At 27.6% G+C, this 9,840-nt stretch overlaps 1 protein-coding gene across 5 annotated transcripts in view; it reads right to left on the reverse strand.

The window, feature by feature from the left end:
* Positions 1-9,453, reverse strand: part of LOC129961084 (beta-1,3-galactosyltransferase 1-like) — a 59,215-nt gene extending 49,762 nt beyond the window's left edge. For all 5 annotated transcript variants that reach the window (XM_056074900.1, XM_056074902.1, XM_056074903.1 and 2 more), the window contains exon 1: positions 9,136-9,453. The gene's annotated coding sequence lies outside the window, so the exon portion shown is untranslated. The remainder of the gene's footprint in view (positions 1-9,135) is intronic.
* Positions 9,454-9,840: the final 387 nt, after the last annotated feature.

Here is a 9,840-nt window from a genome sequence, read left to right on the forward strand (position 1 = left end):
CATTATGGGGGAGGAGGGTCATTATAATTTAACATATTTATTAGGTGAAGAAAGCGAAACAGAAAATAAAATAGATATTTAGATATTGACTTAGACTAATATATAAGTATTAATAATGTTAAATAATGTTTCCTTTTAAAAGTAATTATAAAAAACAGAGAAATAAAAACGAGCAATCGATTTAAAACACAAATTTGACTCCTTAAAATCTAAATGCAATTAGTAAAATATCAGAAAGCATGGAAATTGATAAGGATTCCAGAAAGTTCAAGGAAATTCTTGATTTATAGAATAATAAAAAATAATTTTTGAAAAGCTGATTAAACGAAGAATGAATGGATAATTTATGAAAGTTTGATTGAGTAAAAGTATAAAATAAAATAATGAACCGATCAAAGGATTCAATGTTATCATTAAAATTTTAATATAAAAGCGACATCAAAAATTTTACCAACCGATATTTATTTTCCATCTAGATGAATAAAATCTTTTAATCTTTCGTCTGAAGAATAAAAATTTCATCATGATAATTATATTCGATTGAGAAAGAAGTTTTTCATAATAATCACCTTTAACATTTTATAATTACTCAAAAGACATTTTAATGAAGTATTTTTTATTTCATATCAGTTCTTTGAATTTTTCAGGATAAACAGCTAAATTTTTAAAATCTAAACAGCATATAAAAAACAATATAATGAAAATGTCGAATAATGAGGTTTTCGTAAATATGGGTTTATATATTGAGAGTAGAGAAGCGGATAACAAAAAGGAATAAATACAAAGTGTATTTCTGGATAAGGAAGTTTTTTTGTTAATAGTAAATATTTTCCCCCTTTTTTTTCTGATTTTCTTTCCATAAATGAATACAGAAAAACGAATGCAGAATTTTTGATTCATAATTCGACAAATATTTTAGATAATTTCTTTTGGTTTCCTTCTAAGAATAGCTAAAGGGTCCAAAGTTAAATTATTGAATTAACTAATGAAATGTAAAAATTAAATGAAAAAGTTTCAAGAATAACCAATTTTCTTCATTAGCGACAACTCTGTCGACCTTTTTTTCATCGTAAATTTCCGGGTTTTTTTCCGTCAAATTTCTCCAAAATCGTATTCGAAGGATTCTGAGAAATCGTTTAAAAGAAGAAAAACTAAAGAATATCAATAGAAAATTTGAAGATGTAATGAAAATAAATATTATGACGAAATTTCTTATACAAATACAATTTACATGTACTTACGGGAGATGCATCATTAAATCCAATGACACATTTTGCTTGATTTCAAACTTTACAGATTGCGTTCAGTAAGAAATGTTCTGAAAGTTATTTGACGGATTGTTCATAATAACTTTCTTCATTCACCAATGAAAACATATCCAGAAATGCATACCAATCGGTTTCTGATTGTTATCAAAACCAAGTCGCGAAACAAATGGAGAAATGTGATATTTTAGGAGGGGTGCAGTTTTTATTCGTATAGCGAACATCATATGTAAAAGTCAGGCGAACATTAAGATATATTGCAGAAGAAAGAATAAAATAACTTTTTCTAATTTATTCCATTGCATTAATTACGGTAACGTGTATTCAACTAATCTCCCAATGGTAGCAATTTTAAGGGCTTTAGTTAACTTAGCGTTGTTTGCAGATCAATTCATATTAAATCGGCGAAGCTATACATCTTTGAAAGTTGGCATTTTCGGTGCACTTACGATGTTTTTTGAGATAAACTTTTTAACTTCCAAGATTCTGCAGAAGTCTCAGATGATAGCTTATGAAAACGTTATAAAAAAAAGTCATTTCATGAAGTATAATTTTTCTGTAAAAAGGCACATATAAACAGCATAAGAGGGGGAAACAGAAGTTAAATATATAAACAACTATAAACATTATTATCTCCTACATTCCTAGTAAACCAAGTAGATTAGTGCCAAATAATTTGCTTGATCGCATAATAAACATTTTGATTTATAACGGCAATCTTTTGTTATTTTAGTTATTTAAAGAAAGAAATTGTAGCACGTATTTTCAGGCATCGTGTTGCACGTATAAGTGTGAAATTAAAATTTGCACGATGCAACTTTCTTGAAGCTATAATTTACTATTTATGCTTATCATACATTTTTAAAGTGTATGTTTAAACATTTACCTTGGGAAAAAAATGTGGCTGAATAAGCAGGAAAAATCTTTAGTTATTCTTTACTCTCAACTTTGCTATAGATTTTCTTCAAAATTCTGCTTATTTATCTAAATCACTGTTTATTTAAGAAACATAATGAATTTCCTCCCGGATGTATCTACTATGAATGAGCAGATGTAACTTTTCTATAGATTTTCTTCAAAATTCTGTTTGTTTATCCAGATTACTGTTTATTTAAGAAACATAATGAATTTCCTCCCGGATGTGTATCTACGATAAATGAGCAGATGTAACTTTTCTATAGATTTCCTTCAAAATTCTGTTTATTTATCCAGATTACTGTTTATTTAAGAAACATAATGAATTTCCTCCCGGATGTATCTACGATGAATGAGCAGATGTAATAAAATAAAAATGACAGCAAATGAATCAGAATTTTTCTGAAGCTTTAAAGAAAATAAAAAAAATAAATGGCTGCGAAATAAGCATTTGCTTTAAATTTAATATGAGATTAGCATCAGAAACAAATATTAATTTCAACTAATGACTGCAAAATAGTCTTTAAGCAAAAGTTGCCATACTGCCTTTTTCCTTTCTAATCTTTTTTTGAAGAACTCAAAATGGAACAATGAAATTTAGTTATTTGTTATCTGTTTTTTCCCATACATCAACATAAAATAGATGAAAATGTATTTCTTAAAAATACTCTTTATTTATTTACATTACAAGAAGACAGATGAAATATTTTTAAACATCTGTTAGACAATAAACTGCTAACATATATTCTAAACGATTTTTTCTCTTTGTTATTGTATACATTAAATATGATATCATTTAGATAAATAAAATGGTACTTTCGCATGAATAGTTTCATCAGTAATTATCGTAAAACTGCATTTCATGAAACTTTGTGCGTTTCAGAAGATGAAAAAAAAAAATCGAATCGATGTTCCAGTATTTTTAATATGAATAACATAGAAATGAATGAATAGAAGAAATAAAAAAAAATGTTAACAAACATGCGCATTTTAGAAAGGCAAAAAGTAGGATGTACTGATAAAATATTCATATTTAAACCTTTTATTATTACTTTTATTAGAAATTTTATTAAAATGACAGATTCGTATATCCATTATCTGTATCAACTACGAACTGGGCATATCTATCTACTTATATCTTCTGTTTTCCTTCCAATCTATTTGCTAGGTCATGTTTGTGAGCAAGCGCCAAATATGTGTCCAAATACAAGATTGGAATCATATTTAAAATGGTGATAAGGTTTGAAATGGGAGAGGTTAACTGCAAATGCACAGAAGGAGAGGGCTGGATTCTGAGCGAAACATAGGGCTCCACATCTTTATTATTAATATTATGTATGTAAATTATACAAAACTAACACTTATATTTATAAAGTTAGCATTAATCCAGGACGGAATTTCATCATTTATGTTTTGCATTTTGTATTAATTCTTTGATGTATTTTGTCTTATTTAATTAGAGGTGAAACATTCAACAACCTCTTTCATACGTAAACTATTATTATTCACTCTGTTTCGCAATAATACCAATTTTTGAATTTCTTTTAAGCAAATCAAAATACATAGATAGATTTCAAATATTGATAAAATCAGATTTTGTATTATTTTTCCCCAACCAAGTATTTTTTAGTATGTCAAATAATAATACTAAATAACTCAGACTATAAAACAGTGCTTTGATCAACTATCCTTGAAATTGAATGGACACAGATTTTTACAGTATCCGAATAACGAATTCTACATGACAAGGTGTTTTAACTATCATAAGGAGAAAGACAATGAATTAAAGCGTCAGTGTCATTTACGACTTATTTTTACATATTTTCAGGGTGAAAATATAATAATCTGCAAGTGATACTAAAATTTTTGCATGCAAAGGTGCTAAGTGAAAGTCCTGTTTGACGGTTCCCAAGGTTGAATGTGAGCTAAAACGAACGAGTCGAAAGATGTGAGCACAAAAGTTGAAACTCAAAGAAATGACAATAATTTTTATACTTCTAATAAACTTCTATATTAAGTAACAGAAATTTTACAACTATAAAACGGGGTATTTTCATTTCAGATAAATCTATTTCTAGTACTTTGAAGGTACTTAAAAAATAAGAATTTTATTCGTATTATAAAGATTTATGAAAGAAAGGATTAATAAGGATTTTGCCCGATTATTAAGATTCTTTAAGAGGGAAATTTTTTTTATAAGAAGACAATATTTTTGACAAACTGTTACAAAATAATTAACATTGTGAATAAAATACTCTTTTGATAAAGATAAAAGATAAAAAGACGTAACAGCATTGAAAGGGTCGCAATTTATAACGACTTTTAACTTGTATGCGATTCATTGGCTGAAGAGAAGTATATATTATAAAACAAAAAAACATTATACATTCTAATGCTCAAGAAGCGGTAATTTTAAATTATGCTTAAAGATAAGTAGAAATTCTTTTCTTAGAATTTTATTTGATCATAGAAATTACCGAATGAAGCATACAGTACTGATTCTTTCCGCTAAGATACATTATATATTTTGTTGGTATGCTAAGATAGCATTATAATAGTATTTTAAAAAGTATTCATTTATAATTATTATTATCAGATATCCGATTCACAGCTACTAGAAAAGTGTTATAGAATAGAAAACGAGTTATTTTAATGTTAAAAAAGTCAGGAACATTTATTAATGTTCTATATATTAAATGATACTCTCAAAGCATTGGTATGCTAAGATAGCATTATAAGAGTATTTTAAAAAATATTCATTTATAACTATCAGATATCCGATTCACAGCTACTAGAAAAGTGTTATAGAATAGAAAACGAGTTATTTTAATGTTCAAAAAATAGGGAACATTTATTAATATTCTATATATTAAATGATTCTCCCAAAAGGAATTTAATAAGTGAATTTAGAGTTATATAAATAGACTGAGTGATTAAAATATTATAAACTTTATTTGCTAAATCTTCGGCTTGTCTGTGCCACACATGTGATGACACGCGCAGCTTTATAAAACGGATTCACTGTGAAAAAATTATATCGCAGTCATTATTTGTGCCACACATGTGATGACACGCGCAGCTATATAAAACGGATTCACTGTGAAAAAATTATATCGCAGTCAGAAACACGAGTAAACGCTTTTAGTAAAGAGCGCAATATAGGGCATATTCTTTGTGATTAAAAAAGGAGCTAGATTGTATGCGATAGAAGAGCTACAATGTAGCAAACAGCAGCGCAATATACCATAAGATTCTTAATTTTTCAGTACCTATTAGTGATCTCTACAAAATGGATCTTTCAATAAATTGGATTTTAGTAGTCTGGAGACCAACAAATAATCATTTGATTTTTTTTGCTAAGCCGTAATTTGGTAATTGTTTGGTAAGGTATGGCTTAAAGACTAGTTTAATCGAAACAGTTGCATTAAAAATCACTTTCATCAAATATAAATTTTTAATAGAAAGCTATCAAGAGCTTCTTCGGCGAACTATAACATCTTAACTTTTAGATCAAGAGTAGTTGAAATCTCAAAGTCTCCTTTTAAAATGGAGATTTTGGAGTAGTAGTTATAAAGCATTTCCTTTGTTTTCTATTTATTCTAAGATAATAAAAGTGATATCTTTCAATCACCGTAAGCGTTGTCTATTATTTTCTTTTTTTCGTAAGTAATAAATCATTACATAACAGAGGTGTTAATAAATTGGACCAAAAGTGTGGGAGAATATAATACATGAAAGTATAAGAAGTAGAAAAGAGAAACCTAAAAGTTATAAGAGAACAGACAGATTTTCCTAGTGCGAAGAAAGAAATCTTAATAGCATTTTTACCAGTCTGTATGCAGTGTAAGTTTCTACTGATAAAACTACGTTAAGCAAGATATAGCAAACACATATTAATTTATCATTTTTCTATTCTATTCAAAATCGTTTATTCAAATATTTGTGTAACACAAGGAAAAAATGACTTTTCCACAATTTTTAATGAGATGATCCACGTCAAGGTTCTTTGTAAAGTCCCTTATAAGTTCAGTTATTTTACCTGCTTTGCCCTAATTTGGTTGACCATTGTTTAAATTAATTACTTTGTGGACTTAAGGAGAAAGCTCTGCATTCAGTGCGTAGATGGTGGTCCATATATTCAAATTAGATCATTCTTTTCTATATTAAATGCATTATATAAGAAAGAACTACGTCGTTTACACTGGAGAATTATTCAGATTTTCAAAATTTCAATCCGAGAGGTTCTAAAACACGGCTGCCCAACTAAGGACGGAGGGGAGGGATTAGGGGAATAGGTTTTGGAATTAAAAAAAAGGAAGTATTTTTCCCAAAAAATGGAAAAATTAAACTATTAAAAATTGCAAAAAAGAAGCACTAATGTGAACTTCTGATATTTCTTTCAGATTGTGGATGAATAATTATTCAGAGACGACGTTAATCGTTGAATAACGTTAACGATGAATAACGTTCAGATCTCGTTACTCGTTATTTTTAAATTTTTTATAATAGTTTTTGAACAATTTAGAATATTTTATTGAAAGACGGGATAAATCCGGTACTCCTTTTTTCAGTCTGAAACGAATAATCAAAAATCGGTGATACCCCCCCCCCTCTCTTTATACCGGAATGTCAGATCCATTTAGTGGGGAAAAAACGAAATTAAAGCATTGTAGATAAAAAAATTAAATTAAAAAATGAAAAAAAAATCAAATTCGAAATTGAAGAACGCATTTTAAATTTTGGAGGTGTGAAATTCACAGTATTAATTAACAATCATGCAAATATGAAACACTACAATAATAAATTAATGTTTTTAAACTGATTTCATTTAATATTCTTACGTAAAATGAGTTTAATCGACCCATTTCTATAATTTATTTTATATCTCTTTTTTTAACAGGTTAGAAAAGTCAACTTTAAGGAACTTTTAATCTACTATCTTAAACTTCTTATAACTGTCTAAAGATATGATTAAATCCTTATCGAAATGCGCAGAAAAATTATTTTAGAACATTTATCTTATCTTATCTTCTTGTTTTAGAGATATTACTATATTTATTTTCGATTAAATTTTACTTATGAATGAAGTGTTAATCATTCAATAATATATAAAGTGTTTTTGAATACCTCCTAGTTTAGGTTGTCAGCATAAAAATAATTTATTCCCTTAGTTATTTAATTCATCAAACAAATACAAGAAAAATACTGATACAATAACTTTATGAGTTTTTTTTTACTTATATGTAATAGCTACATTCTTGTTAAAATAATTAAACATTAAATGACATAACAAGAAATATTTATTAAACTAAGAATATTCTTCCATTTAGTAATCCTATTTTACTTGCAAGGTTGCTTTAACATATTGTCTTTGAAGAACAGACAAACGTTTTGGAAAAAATATTTTCTATCGTATGGAATGCTGCATTCAAGCAGCAATAGACAAATTTCGATTTTTAATTCTAAAAGTGATGCTCAAGGAACAATTTTGCATAAATAAAAAAAATTTAACTTTCATTCATATTAAAATCAACAGGATGATAATCATTGGATTATAATTCAAGTATTTATTTCGAAAAAATAAACCCTTTTTTAAAGTAAGTGAAATAAATTTTTACATTTTTAATGTAATGTAAATAAATAATAGAAATGTGCAGTATTTCGCTTTTTTTATTACAGATTAATATTTCTCCATTTCAATATAAAAAAATTAATAATTAACAATGAATTCTAGAGGCAACAATTGAAATTGGACTGATAATATTTTCCCTCATTTTTCTATTTTTTTAATGTTTTGAATATTTTTTTTCTTCTTAACTGAAACAATTGATAAGTAAACTTCTTTATACTGCGAATTTTTTATTTTTCTATACTCCGTAGTTATCCTAAAATCTATTTTTTAAATTTATACAAATTTAATTTGTCATTTATTTAAATTCATTTAGATTATGAAGTAGTTTCAATTTATGCGGGATATTTTTTTCAATAATGAAAAGTATTCATATGGGTCAAATCAGAAAGTCAATTCTTTAATGTGCACTTTTGATTAAAAGAAATGAATGTATATTTGATGCAAAATATTTATACAATTTATTTTACGATGGAAAATCGAATTAAAAATACTAAAGTTGAATGGAAACAGAATTAATAAATTTACTCTTACGTTTTTTTCTGCACAAATTCATTATCTTTCGTCATAATATATATTTTTAAAAAAATGGAAGAACGTATTTATAGCATAAATAGAACATTTGATTGCAAGATACAACTCCATATCAAATACGATAAATATTATTATATACGATTACGTGCTAAGTAATATATACAATTTTTGATTAAAGCATTATACTAATCTAAATCAAATAACATCGAATAACAGTGATAACGTAGAACAAAGGGACAATGCATCATCCATCTGAGGGGAAGACAAGATCCATAAATAGAGAACAGTGTATTAAACAGATATTTAACATGCAACGTTTTAACATAATTGATTTTCATTACTTGGTTATTCATATAATCTGTGCTGTGTAGTATACCACTCGAAAACAAATTCATTTATCACTGAAATTTCATTGAAAATTAATACAAAAAAAAACAATAACCCAAAACCCAAATTGATCCAGTCAACCTAAATTTGGTTCACTTGAAATTTAGTCTATATTCTCTCCCTATTTACTTGAGGAAAAATAAACATGAAATAAAGTTACGTATTTTACGAATGCTTCTGAAAATAAACACAATGACATAGAATAAACCCACGCCTTTTGATCGATTCCTTTTAAATACACATGTTACGCAAATAATTTCAAAATTTAGATTTCTCAAACGATTCTCAAAAATACTCTCAATGATCATTAAAATGATAAAAGTTATTAAAGAATAGTATCTTATATTATGGATACAAATTACATAATTTGGTTACAAATATATAATGATGATAATGAATACTTACATGCAATTTGTGTGTGTTGTAAAACTTTGATTTCGCTAGTTAATTACAATGAATTTTCCACCTCTTTGAATTCGAAACACGAGCTCATGACAGCTGAAGCACGTCTCGCAGTAATCGGCATCCTATCCGTCGGAGAAACTCCGGAAAGATGAAACCACGAGTCTAGAATAATCTATGGAAGAGATTCGTTCCTCCCCCCTTTGATTTCCAAGTGACAAGCTGATGAATCTTTGAACTAAAGAGAGAAACGAAAAATCCACGAAATCCTACAGCACTCTCCGTGATGAAGGCTTAAATGACCGGCTGCTAATCCGTTTGTTTTGGTTAGAGCATGGAAGAGGGCGTTTTCTGTCTCAGACAGGCGTCTAGGATTGGCGAGATTCGCTTGTTTGGCAATTTTTGGCAAACTTCATGTATTGCTCATTTTAGGAAGTCCAGCTAAAAGCGTTAAGTTCACAATATTAAATGAAATTATGGCTTAATAAAGAATACTGTTGTTCCAAAGTTGTTTTATTTCACACTACACTATTTTTGGAAAGAGAATGAGACTGTATTAATGCTTTCTTTCCTACCTAATAACGAATTCGCGAGTCTTTTCATGAAATTTTTTGTGAAAGAAAATGATGTTATTTTTTACTCCGGCTGTTTTGAATTACAGAGAATTGAATAAAATGCAATTAATTAGAAGTCAAAGCAATTAGCTTG

Source organism: Argiope bruennichi, chromosome X2 (genome assembly GCF_947563725.1).
Source record: "Argiope bruennichi chromosome X2, qqArgBrue1.1, whole genome shotgun sequence".
NCBI lineage: Eukaryota > Metazoa > Arthropoda > Arachnida > Araneae > Araneidae > Argiope > Argiope bruennichi.